Source organism: Rhamphochromis longiceps, linkage group LG7 (assembly GCF_057381845.1).
Source record: "Rhamphochromis longiceps isolate RC_006_pf linkage group LG7, R_longiceps_female_GT1.1, whole genome shotgun sequence".
NCBI classification, from domain to species: domain Eukaryota; kingdom Metazoa; phylum Chordata; class Actinopteri; order Cichliformes; family Cichlidae; genus Rhamphochromis; species Rhamphochromis longiceps.
The window spans coordinates 5,285,297-5,298,364 of NC_140563.1; the positions used below are offsets into that span (position 1 = coordinate 5,285,297).

Below are 13,068 nucleotides of genomic sequence, written 5' to 3' on the forward strand. Positions count from 1 at the left end.
ACTCTGTACATCATCAAGATATCTTGATCTTGTGCATCATCAATATGCATCTGTATTTGCATTGGTATGTGTGTTTGGGGTTCGGGATTCATCCCTCACAATCTTCCACTAATGCATCCATTATGCATTTACTGAAGGGCTATCATGCTGAAACATTTCTGAAGCACTCAGGAAAAAAAATGTGCTCTCTAAGGGAGAAGTGGAATCGTTGCTGAGTTTAAGAGATAAGCTTGTTGTGGAAGGTGAGCTGAGGTTGTTACCCATACCTGGCCACAATAATAAGTTCTCTGTAACAAACCACTGAAGCCCATGTCAGAAGCAAGGTCATCCTGTGCCACATTATCACAGTTTCCTCCTCTGTTGTGTCATGCATCACCCCATGAAACGGTGACTCAATGGATAGTTGCCATATTGTGGTGTAGAGTCGAGAGAACACTTTGTCTTTTTTCTGTCAGAGAGATCTCAATTATCAAGGCTGCATCTTGTCTCTAATTATATTCTACTTCAGTTGTGCAACAAAGCAGGCAGTGCAATTATTATTATTATTGATATTATTATAATATTTTATATTTTATTTTATATTTTCCTGCTAGGACTGCATTCATTCACTATTGTAATGTTCAAACAGGCTACTCTAGTGTTCTTATGAATGGCGTGGAAGACAACCACTTCTTTTCGCTGAATATGAAGAAATATCTTGCTGAGCAAAGGCAACTTCTTCTGTGTCAGTAGATCACTCAGCCTGTGTGTATTTTATTGATTTAACCTCTGCACGCTAGGACGTCCGAAATGCACAATTCATGTACTTTCATTTTTAATATCAATAAAAAAACATTTTATCAAACATTCAATGATTTACTACTTTGTTCTGCACATTTGCCTGCCTTGGATGTGTGCTTACATTTTTCTTTATATGTGCATTTTTGAAATCCCTTTATATCGGTTAAACCTTATGTACCCTATAAATGATTTATTACATCTTCAGGCCTTGCAAAAATCTCCAGCTGCTTTTAGCACCCACTCTCTTCCTCTCACTCACACCATTTTCTTCTCTCTGTCTCTCTCTCTCTCAATCTGCCTGCTCTTCAGACCTTCTCCTTCTGCATGCCACACTAAACCTGACCTGTTCTCACTGCCTTTGGCACACTATCCATCCATCCTCCAGTGGCTTGCCAACTACCGGAGTAATCTCCCCTTCAGAAGCCTATTTTAGTAACCAACATGTCTCAAATTATCACATGCATATTCTGTAAATGGCCCAACCTTTCATTGTTGACATGCATACACACACCCACCCATGAGATGTCTGTTGCCAGGCAGATTTACAACATACTATCTTTGTTCCCAGAATGGAACAGTTTGGGGCACAGGGGTTATCTTTGTTCAACAGTTTATTGAAGTTCTTTGCAGTGTTTCAGGCTGGAATCAAAGACTTTGAATTTTACAACCATAGGTGGAGGATCTATTTTTCTTTGGCTTTGGCGCAAAGTTTTGTCTTACAATGATGGGATGCACATGTGTTGCTTCTGGCAAAGTGGAGAAGCTGGTGGGCTAATGTAGAGGAGCTCATGTTCTGTGTTTTATGGTCATAAATCGCTCTATTAAATCACCTTTGCCTGTCTCACGAAACCTTATTGCCCCACTAAGGAGTCTGTTCCCCCACAAAAAACAGGGGAAAACACTGGAAACATATACTATCAAAAATGTTTTGTTTCTGAAGCGTGGCTCGTTGCGACGATGTGAACATGTTTTGCTCCATACTTGTTCCCTGCAGCCAGGATGACTCTTTACAGTTTACATATTAAAGCAGGAACTGTGCTCCTCAGCATCCAAAGCAACACAAGACACCAGTCAAACCAAAACATCTAAGGCTAAGGTGTCAAGTTTATTCAAGGCTATACTGCAGTAGTGTAGCACAGTCTAGAAAGAGACGTTGCAGTAGAGCTGAAAGAAATTGCATTTTCATTAATGATTTCATTATTGAGTATTAATCCCTTTGTTACATAGAACAGAACAAAGCTTTTCTTCCCATCTGTCCGAGGTATGCATGTAAATTCAGCAAGGGCATTTTTAACTTCTTAAATTTAAACATACCATTGTGTCTAAATCTGGAGCTGGGACATATTGCCACTATAAAATTATCCTAAATAAGTAAACAATAGAGACAGCACAAAAATTGCCACCTCAACATAAAAGTGGTGGAGACAAATATGCCATAAACGCAAACCCACGTATCCATCCCCAACAGAGAGGCCTCCTGAACTGTGGAGTGGAGATGTGGGTGGCACAACTCTCCCAGGCCTGACATTGGAAACTGCCAAAGAGCACACTAGAGTTAGTTGTGGTTGGCCGGATGCACGGGATGCATGTAAGGCCAGGCCAACTATTGAGGCACAGGGTTTGGCAAGCCCAGACCATCACAGCCCAGCGTGGCTACACAGGCCAATTAAGATGGGCCTTCTCCTCTCCTTTCTTCTCCTCTCCTCCTCTATCTCTCATCTCTCCCTCTCTCTTTATCGCTCACTTTCTCCCTTGTACTCCCTCTCTCGGTCCTCACAAAGCGTGCTCACACATTCCTCTTTTCCCACTTTGTCTCTCTAATTGCTGTGGACTGAAAAGAGGATGGAGAGAAGGCAACGAGATTGAGAGGAAGAGACAGTGAGAGGGAGAATTAGAGGGAAAGGGGGTCATACCACAGAAGCACTATGTCCAGGACAAACTGTATCAAAACTCTTGTGTGTGGTGTTTATGGTTACAAGCATCTAACACTTCTTCTGTCAATAATGACACAAAAAGATAGTCATTTGGCTAATTTTCACCCAAAGAGCTTAAGTTGGTAATGTAAAACATAATTCAATCTGTATCTTTGCATTGGCTCTGAGGTGGTTACAGCAGAGGCTGAGTATAAAGAGGGGATTGTGTTTCGTCAGCGCCCCACAAAACTACCTAATTGTTGATTCCTAATCAACCAGGAGCTGTGACGAAGCTTTCCTAATTATGTAACCGTAGGTTCGGACATATTAACAATGAAGTGGAAGTTTTAGTGGAATTTCTCCAAAGTAAAACTATGTGAGGAGAAGAGAAGGAGGTCAGGTCTTCTTCATGATCATGTGTGTTTGTTTATGTTGTTTACATTGTATAGTTTGTTGTCATAAGTCTTGACTTTTTTTCTCTTTCTTTTCAGTTGATATAGACTACATCAGAGTTTGTAAGTGTAAAATAAAACTTTGGGGGTGTGACGAGGTAAAAAGAAAAAAAGAAAGAAAAAAAGAGCTATATGGGGAGAGAAAAACAACTCCACAATTTCAGTGTTTGTCTTCAGTCTTTGTCTAATGGTCACTTAAAAACCATGAGAATGATCCATACAGCCCACTCGCACACTAAACATAGACAGTTTTGAGTGCAACATTTGTAAAGTTTTGCAATTTTGAGGCTTTTGGTGTCTTGGTCAACAAACACTGAAAGGTCATAGATGGCAGAAACAGAAGAGCAACGTGGATGTGACAAAATGTGATGGACTGTAGACTGCAGGGCCTGAACATGGGAAATGAGGCGGTTAAGCCATATAAAATCAAAACAAAGGGGGAAGTGGTTTCCATTGTGGTCACTGGGTCATTGCATGACAATTTCCTCTTACTGGAAAACAAGGGGGTCACAGCTTTACACTTAAATATACTCTGTGTGTGGTGCAGACTCTGCCTGGGCTATACTTACTCACAGGGGTTAAATGTTACACTCTACAGCCTCTTTAAGGATGTAAAACTATCTGTATTTTCACACAAACAAAATTAGTGCGTGTTATCCATACTCCCCAACTAAGATTGCCTTCATCAATTTTATTCATTTTTGTATCGCTAAAGACTTTAAATTAATTGGAGGTGTTGCAGGAAAAGTGAAGTGGGTGGCAGTAAAGATTTAAAAGCGAAACGCTGCACTTAATTAAACAAGGTCAGCATCTTGGAACATTTAAAGTTTCAGAGTTTTTAACTTTAACATTATCCAGGTGGGTCCTTACTTTGCTTTCTCAGCGCATTCATCATTGTTGCATGTCAATGTCAGTATGTGGAGGTCACCGGGGCACTACCCGCAACTATATGCACACACATGCGTGCGCAGGTAATGCATTCCTGTCAAGATTCATTAAAAACATTAGAGGCGGGATGGGTGAAAAAGTGTGGGAGAAAAAGGAATTCTTTTGCACTGTACTGTTACAGAAAAATTAAAAAGAAGCTAAAGGCAGACAATCACCAATGCTGGCACTTGTTGTGGCAGTAGAGGCACAATAAACCAGGCAGCACAATAACCAGGGACACTCCCCGCTATGTTTGAACAACATATAATTACAGATCAGGATAGGAGAGCCCATTCTGAGGGGAAAATAGCAATCTCTCTTAATTACAAGGCAGGCCATGATCCATACCTATCCCTCACTTCAAATAACTCTGCTGGAAGACTCTCTGCTGGAGTGGCTGGCAAAATTATTTCTGTTCAGGTAGCGCTAAGCAGCACAAGCTCTGAAAGGACTACCAGCTAAAAGGAACTCCACAGACTGATGAGGAAATTTGCCGAGGAAATTCCAAGATTTTATGGCATGAAACAAAAAACAAAACAAAAAAGATTTGTTGATCCAAAAGAAAATAAAAATAACAACATAGCAGGGAAACAATCTTCGCTAACTTCTGCTCAACATGTTTCTCCATTTTTATAAACCATGCACAAATCCCTTTGGAACTTATTATGAGCTTTTGAACAACAAGTGTTGAGTTGGACTTTTGTACATCTCTTGAGCAAGTTCCAGGTTGTGAGTCCAGCTGTCGGGCTCTCACACACAAAAACAGGCTTCAGTCTGAGTCCCCAGTGAACAGTGTCGGCTACGGTAGAGGTTCCTCTCAGGCCAGATGAGCATGCTAGTTATCTTCCCCATATAAACAAGATAAGCTCCATTTCTTTGGCCCTCACCAGGGTCCAGAGGTTAGAGAGTCCATTCTTTCTATTATGCTCTTATGGTTCCTCTCTTTGACCTTTTAATTCTTCTTTTTATTTTTATTGTTTTGTTTTGTGTGTTGTAAGGATAGGTGCCGTGTCTGCTTATTGTCTGACAAGTAACTTCATCTAATTTCAGTTCAGTTCAAGTCAATTTTATTAGTTTGCACCAACAGTCAGCTCAGTTCCCTAGAGTTTACTGAAATTTTGTTTTTTAATAAGTGCAGCAGTTTATCCCGTAAACAAGTACCTTTCTTAAGAATGACAGACATTCCAGATATTGTCGGAGCCCACACACCAACACAAGCAAACACAGACGCACAACAAGGAGAGTGAAAATATTTGTGAGGAAATTGCTCGAGAAGGACATTGCAACTGTGCCATTTGGCTGCACCAAACCATTGTCCGCTGAGACTTGCCATGGAAGCTGGCAGCAGTTGTTTGTGTCTGCTGTGCCATCGTTCAGCCCAAGACCGTCAATTTCATTCTCATGCTTCAGTGAGGTGGATGGGGAGGATGTCCAAAAACGCCCAGCATAAAGACAATGTATATAGTCTCTACAGTGCATTGTGTCTGTGTGCGTGCATGCATGTAATGCAGTGGCAACATTTTTCCCTCAAATTAATGAATACATGTACGCAAACACAAACTAATAATGCTGCATATACAAACATGCAAAGCAGACATGTAAACATGAGCACGCACATTTACACACACCACTCATATATGAACACATGCGCACATCTATGCACATGCATTTATGTACACTGGACTCTGCTAATGATGGGTGGCAATTCGATGCTTGTGTGTGTGTTCCAAAAGAACTGGCATTACCACTTGGGCCAAATCAGCCGCCAACAGCAGCAGGCTATTAACAAAACTGTTTCTTTGTTTGCTTTTTTTTTTTTTTCCAGTTTTTTCCTTTTTTCTTTTTCCTCTTGAGAGGTGCCAAGCAATTAATGGTCTGCCTATGGGAGACCAGTAAACCGTGCCGCACATATGCACATTAATACAAGGCATGGAGACAGAGCAGGTTACACCATGACAAAAACATGCATTATACATACATATAAGTCTGAGCAGTATTATAAGATAGCTGAAAGAAAAGAACACCTTCTGGTATCCAAAATACCAAGATACAATTTGTGTTGGGAAATTCAAAGCTTCCAGGAACATACAGGGATGAAAAGCTGTGTGTATTTATGCGGTGGATGGTAGGTCAATAGTTTCCTTGAAGACATTATGGAACAGACACAGCTTTTGCTATTTTTGTCGCTGCCAGGAATTAATCTGTTAGTACAAGGAAAAGAAGAAAATATGGTGCGCTCACTGGCACGAGGTGGTAAAACTATGGCACTGAAGTGCAAACAACTTCTGTTAAACAGATGCTATCACTGTTATATTGTGCCACTTGAGCAAAGCTGATAAGAAGCACAGCAATATGAAGACAGAGGCAAAAAAGGGGAAGAATAAGGTGACGTTTGCATAAAGCACCTATGACCTGCCCATCACATTGCCAGGTTTAAAGCGAAGCATGAATTATTTTTATGTAATACGACTGTTCTCAAGCTGATAAAATCTTACTCATTAGCTTCTTGTAAATGTGTTCTCTGGAGAATTTACATGTGAGCAGCTACAACAGATCTAAGCCACTGAAGTGGCTGTCTGCTATTTTTCATATAAAACAAAATAGCTTAGCCATGTTTAAAAAGTTTAATAAGATTTTATATAATTAAGTTGAGAGAAATGTAAAAAATTATTATTATGTGTGTGTATAGTGCAGTTCATCATTTCCATCGTTTTCAATGCATCCTGCCGTTCTGACCACGTTGCATTAGTGAGCATTAAGGGCTAATGGCCTGCTGCCAGCAGACTCACAGAACTCCGGTCCATGGTTCAATATCTACACCTACCCTTTCCAATGGTACAAAAATCACTCCTCATATGGAGTAAAGCAAAGAGAGAGAGAGAGAGAGAGAGAGAGAGAGAGATAAATGTGGTGAGAGTGCAGAGTGGATGATTCTGATTAATGTTCAGCCACATCATTCTAAACAGAGGATGTGGCTGAGCCATAAAAAAGCAGAATGTGAGATAATGTGGATTTATAGACCTTTGGTGGTAATGAGTACACAAGCTCATGTAATTATAAATAAGTTGCAATAGCCTTCACCATCTCCTCTCAGGCTCTCGTTTCAGGCTTCAAAAATATAAAGTCGGTGTCTTTAGCCATTCACAGAACAGCAAGTTCTCATCTTAGTCCATCTTATATCACCTTTGTGCCTTAGTAATAACAGAAGTAGACAGCTTATGTTCCTGTTTTTAAAGACTGATGGAGTCCACATGGGTGATTCAACCAGCTGTTTTTGGAAAAGTTGGCAAAAACTACAGTGCAAACTTTATTTCAATATTGTGCTATTAACCCCACACAAATGGGATCCCAATGGCCTTTGAAAAGCATCCTTATGTGACCAGTTAAGAGTGAGACTTGTATTGTTGTATCATGGCATTGTGCATATGACAGCAGTATTTGAATGCCCTGATAATGAGAACAGACCAATTCTGTTTCTATTGGCTGCTATACAGATGCAAATATACATGAACATCTCTTCAGATGGAGCATCAGCCTACACTGCAAAGCAACTCCCCCAACGATGAACTCACCCGCAAGTGAAGGTAACAATGAGGCACACACTGAGTCAGATGGCACCACAAAATGAGCTGTCTTGTTGTTGGTGGCCTTTTATTCAAGTTTGTGTTGTGTGTACATATGAAGTGCATGCATATGGCTTTGATTGCCTGGTTTGAGGGGTTTAAGGTTGGATGGGGGAGCATTTTTTTTGTTGTTGCCCTTTCTAGATTGTTCACTTCTGCAGCTCTAATCAGTCCAACCAGCCAAAACTATGATCACAATTTTACAAAAAAGTCAATCAAATCATTTTTGATATGTTTTGCACGTTTACATTGCAAAGTGACAAGTCAGTGATATGCAGATTTTCACCATATGTCAAAAATCAGCTGCTTGTGTACTCAACAGGGTGTCACCAGCACAATACCAGAGAGTAGGTGATAGAAACACAAAGCTACTGTCATTAAAAAACTGTCCAAAAAACTCACTGAAAAGCCTTCAGCTAATCCAAAATGCTGCAGCAAGAGTCCTGACAGGGACTAGAAAGAGAGAGCAGATTTCTCCTGTTTTGGCTTCCCTTCATTGGCTTCCTGTTAAATCCAGAATTGAATTCAAAATCCTGCTCCTCACATACAAGGTCTTAAATAATCAGGCCCCATCTTATCTTAATGACCTTGTAGTACCATATCACCCTATTAGAGCACTTCGCTCTCGCTCTGCAGGCCTACTTGTTGTTCCTAGAGTATTTAAAAGTAAAATGGGAGGGAGAGCCTTCAGTTTTCAGGACCCTCTTCTGTGGAACCAGCTTCCAGTTTGGATTCTGGAGACAGACACTATCTCTACTTTTAAGATTAGGCTTAAAACTTTCCTTTTTGCTAAAGCATATAGTTAGAGCTGGACCAGGTGACCCTGAATCCTCCCTTAGTTATGCTGCAATAGACATACACTGAAAAAAAGGGACTGGCCATCTCTTGGATTTATGTAAGCATCTTGCATGTATTTAACACAATTGCCTCATGTTTTAAAGATAAATGTAACTATATAGTGTAAAAACTACATGATATGCAGAAAGGGTGTATTAAATTGTTCATATCATGTTCAGGTGAAGTAAGTCAATAAGATAGCAACGTTAAATCTCGTGAAACCACGCGTGATTTCATCTCGCGGGCTTTGGATCGTGGTTTAAAAAATGCATCCATCTCAGTCAAGTCAAGCAGCCAACTCTACGTTTTTTGGTATGTCTTGATTTTTTGAATTAATGTTTACCATATTTCAGCCAAATGTAGTTAAACGTCTAAAGTGCCGCCATGTAACATGCTAAAAAAGAGCCGTTAGCTTATTTGCTGTTTTATCTGTTGTCAAAGAATTGGCGCTTTTTCATTTGAATTTGTCTTTGGCACAAGAGCCGTAATATCACATTAAACCTAATTGCGAGGCACTCATAACATAATTTGGTTTTCTGTGTGAATAGATTTGTCAACTGACTCTTCAGTTACATTGTGTATTTACTGCACCGTGGTGTTAGTGAGATTTTGGACATTGAACAGCTTTAGCTAATATCATCAGCGGTATTATGCTAGCTTACATCCCTACCCCTCCTGCCCTCACCTGCTGTCCTTTTGTTTTTGTTTTTGTTTTTGTTGATGCACATTGAGAGACCACATCTATTCTGCATTTCACCAGGAGTCAGCTGATGGATTGTGGGTTCAAGGTGTTATGGTAAGAAAGTATATTCTATTTTCGCTTAAGGTTTCTGTAACTTAATTATAATAGGTTTTTTATAATTATTAGGTGCATGCATACTCAAATAGACCACCCTATTAATACAACTGAGAAATCCAAAATCTGCCATAGGTTTAACTTATACCTGTATGTATTGTCAGAAAGGTGATTACTGGACTCACATTAATGCACACTTGAACTAAAATGAGGTTGTAACTTGTGGGTTCTTGGGTTGCAAATCAGAAATAAACATCTTTGGATTTTTTTAATCCCATAAGATCTGGAAACACAGTTTTTATTCAACAAAACATTACTGATTATTAACCAAGCACAGTGCCTGCTGTTATTTCAAAATAATTTTATGTCATTTCAGATGAAATGCAGCATTCCAGTGCATCCCAACCATGCCTTTACAGTCAAGGTTTCTGACGGAGCTGAGTTTCTCTCTGACAGTCTGCTGAAAGTGTTTGCAAAGTGATCGGGGGAACAGGGCACAAAGCTAAAGGATGTAGCTGCCATAATGACAGTAAGAACTTTAAAATTCTTTAACTACAAAGTGTATATGTATTGCATTAGGTCAGTAAAAGATTTTTATGCTGCATCCATTGAAACAGTCAACTATTACCTGTGAGTACTGATTCCACCGAAAGGATGCCATAATTTTCGTCATGCATTTACTGGCCCACTGAGAAAAATTGATCTTTTTAAAAAAATAAATGTTCTGGAAACTATATATCCATAAAGTTGATGTCAAACAGGAACTTTTGATATTGCTTTGTAGATGCTGGTGTTGCATGTTGACTGGTTTAAGTTTTTGTCTGGGATCATTTTCTTCTGTGCTACTGAAAAGTTCACAAATCTCTGTTTTCTTTGTTATAATACTTTAGGATGACATTAATGCTCGAAGGGAGTCCCTCATCAAAGTGCTCCGCATCTGTGTGAAAGACAATTGCAACATCTTGGTGCAGGAGTTCATGGTGAGTGTTTTATGAGTAGATTGTGGCTTTGCAACATTTAAAAATGCATTTAGTTATCCACTTGATCCTCATTGGACTGGTTAGGACCAGTAGTCCTCTTTAATAATTTGAAGTTCACATGAGGCCTAGTAGTGAACTCGGCCACCGGCCCTTGAGGCCCCACCCCTGTATTAGGGGTCACATCAGTGTGAAAAAACTTTAAATTTGTCATTCTAGTGAACAAAGGAAAATCCCACCAATATTTACATTAGCTTTTGTTTGAAAAAAAAAAAAAGACCAACAGCTAACCAAATTGTGGGGCTGAAAGTCTAAATTCTAACATCTTCTGAGTGACAAAACCTGGATTTCTGATGGGCCGGTGTCTTTCTAACAAAAACTAATGTAAAATTATGTTTTTCACCCTCTCTTAGAAACTCTGTTAGACCATGAATGGCAGCATGGCAGGCCACTCTTTGGCTATAGCTATTTACTATGTTGCTTGCATTGGTTTAAATTACTCTAACATTAGAACTGGTAGATTCAAAAGAGATGAGTTTAAAAGGGAATCTTAAAAAAATGTTTTGTGTTTAACCAGGACTTGACTGAGGCCACTGCACAGATTGAGAAAACCACAATGAACATCTGTCTCCAGAGGATGCACCAGGCAATGACTTTTCTGATGTTGGCATCATCATCGAGGGTATAGTAGTTCTTCAAGATCTGGATAACGTGACCTTTGCAGTAGCCATGCTGTTTGGACCTTTTTTATTCCTTCAATATGAGTTACCCATCACAACTCTGCTACACTTTTGAGGTGATTCAAAGGGTGGTAATGGAGTTGGAAGCAACTCAGCTCTCAAGAAAAGTTCACAACTAAGACAAAACTGCTCCTGCAACGAAAGCTCACTGTTATGCATGTGAGGTGACCAGCTCTAGGTGAGAAGACATTTAAATCTCACACTTGTTCTGCTGCATTTTTGAAGCTCAATTCCAGGAACAGATCGCAGGGTTCATTTTTATATACACTGCAACTGCCATGAGGACGAGCCGTTTTTTTGTTGTTGTTGTTGTTTGTTTTTCCTTTTGCTCTGTACAAGTTTTCTGTTTGGCAGCATTTTTAAATTTCTCTTTGTATTTTTTCTTTCTTTTACTAGTGAAGAGATGTAGCATGAACAGTTATGCAGTCTAAATATCCCATATGGGCCGTGTGAAATGGTATTTTCAGTTTCATTCAGTTGAAGTAAGGAACGTTGAATATTTCTAAGTGTGCTGTTTTGAACCAAGATGTCACAGTATGATCAGTGCTGTAATTTTTGACAGTCACTGTATCAATGTTATTTTTGCATCTCTTGAATAAAGGTTTTGACCTGCAAGTGCTAATTTCTTTAGTTATTGGGGTAAAATGGGTAATGTTAATAGGAAGGTGTTTGCCAATTCAGTAACCTAATTTAATGTTAATGGAAACTAACATTACCTCAAATTGTTTAGTTATAATTGTTGTTTAACTGAATCTTGACGTCAGAGGCCTTAAATAGAATGTTTTGATTTGTTCTTTCCCAACATTTTTCAAAAGAAAGAGTCTAATTTCTTTGCTGTGATTGATTCCAGAGAACACGGAAGAACTGACATTATTTAACTGTTGATTTATGTAGATTCAGTAGTGGAGTAATGTCAGTTTAATTCTTTACCTACTGTCAATGCAGTGAAATTAGACATTTTGTTTTGAAAGGTTACTGGTGGATGCCAGCAACCATCTTGGAAGAGGACAATATAATCTGTTATAAGGCCTCCATTTGAAAATTGTGTATTTGATACTAGAATATAATAGCAAAATGTAATTTGAAGATAACATGTAGTATTTAAGTGACCAAGTAGTATTGGGTAAAAGTTATTGAATGGTGTTGGGATAAAGTGAGAAAATTGTGAAGGATTAAAATATTTCAAGAGCTCAAATTACTTCATCAAAACATGTTTAAGTCACATTTTATCAACACAAATTGCACAGGTTTATTGAACATGAATAAATTGTGTTAATTTAACTCAATTGTTTAAGTTGCTGCCAAAGCAAAACATCTGTGTGCAACAAATGTCCACCATTGAATTAAGTAAATCCAACAACATATTTTTTTCAGTGTAGGCTGCTGGGGGATTCCCATGATGCATTGAGTTTTTCCTTTCCAGTCACCTTTCTCACTCACTATGTATTAACAGACCTCTCTGCATTGAATCATATCTGTTGTTAATCTCTGTCTCTCTTCCACAGCATGTCTTTATCCTGTCTTCCTTCTCTCACCCCAACCGGTCGCAGCAGATGGCCGCCCCTCCCTGAGCCTGGTTCTGCCGGAGGTTTCTTCCTGTTAAAAGGGAGTTTTTCCTTCCCACTGTCGCCAAAGTGCTTGCTCATAGGGGGTCATATGGTAAATGGTAAATGGCCTGCATTTGTATAGCGCTTTTCTAGTCCCTAAGGACCCCAAAGCGCTTCACACTACATTCAGTCATTCATATGATTGTTGGGTTTTTCTCTGTATCTATGAAGCGCCTTGAGGCGACTTTTGTTGTGATTTGGCGCTATATAAATAAAATTGAATTGAACTGAATTGAATTAACTCAAAAGTTTTTTTGGTAATTTCCTCTTCTCACTGAACACTTACTCCCCTCTGGGTTATTGAAAGATCCTAAGAAATGACGTACCTTACAGCAGTGGTTTCACCTTAACTAGACGTTTTGGGCAGGAAAATTAGCTGCAAATCCACATTTGTCTCCCTCTACATGTTGGCTAAT

The 13,068-nt window shown here is 39.2% G+C and overlaps 1 long non-coding RNA gene across 2 annotated transcripts; it reads left to right on the forward strand.

The window, feature by feature from the left end:
• The first annotated feature begins 8,825 nt into the window (after positions 1-8,825).
• On the forward strand, positions 8,826-12,372 carry LOC146664596 (uncharacterized). 2 transcript variants are annotated; one of them, XR_014912498.1, is made up of 5 exons: positions 8,826-8,844; positions 9,265-9,328; positions 9,705-9,857; positions 10,219-10,308; positions 10,883-12,372. It is a non-coding gene; the product is annotated as an uncharacterized LOC146664596 (long non-coding RNA). The 2 variants fall into 2 exon arrangements; XR_014912497.1 differs by lacking the exon at positions 8,826-8,844 and having other exon boundaries at positions 9,198-9,328.
• The last annotated feature ends 696 nt before the right edge of the window (positions 12,373-13,068 follow it).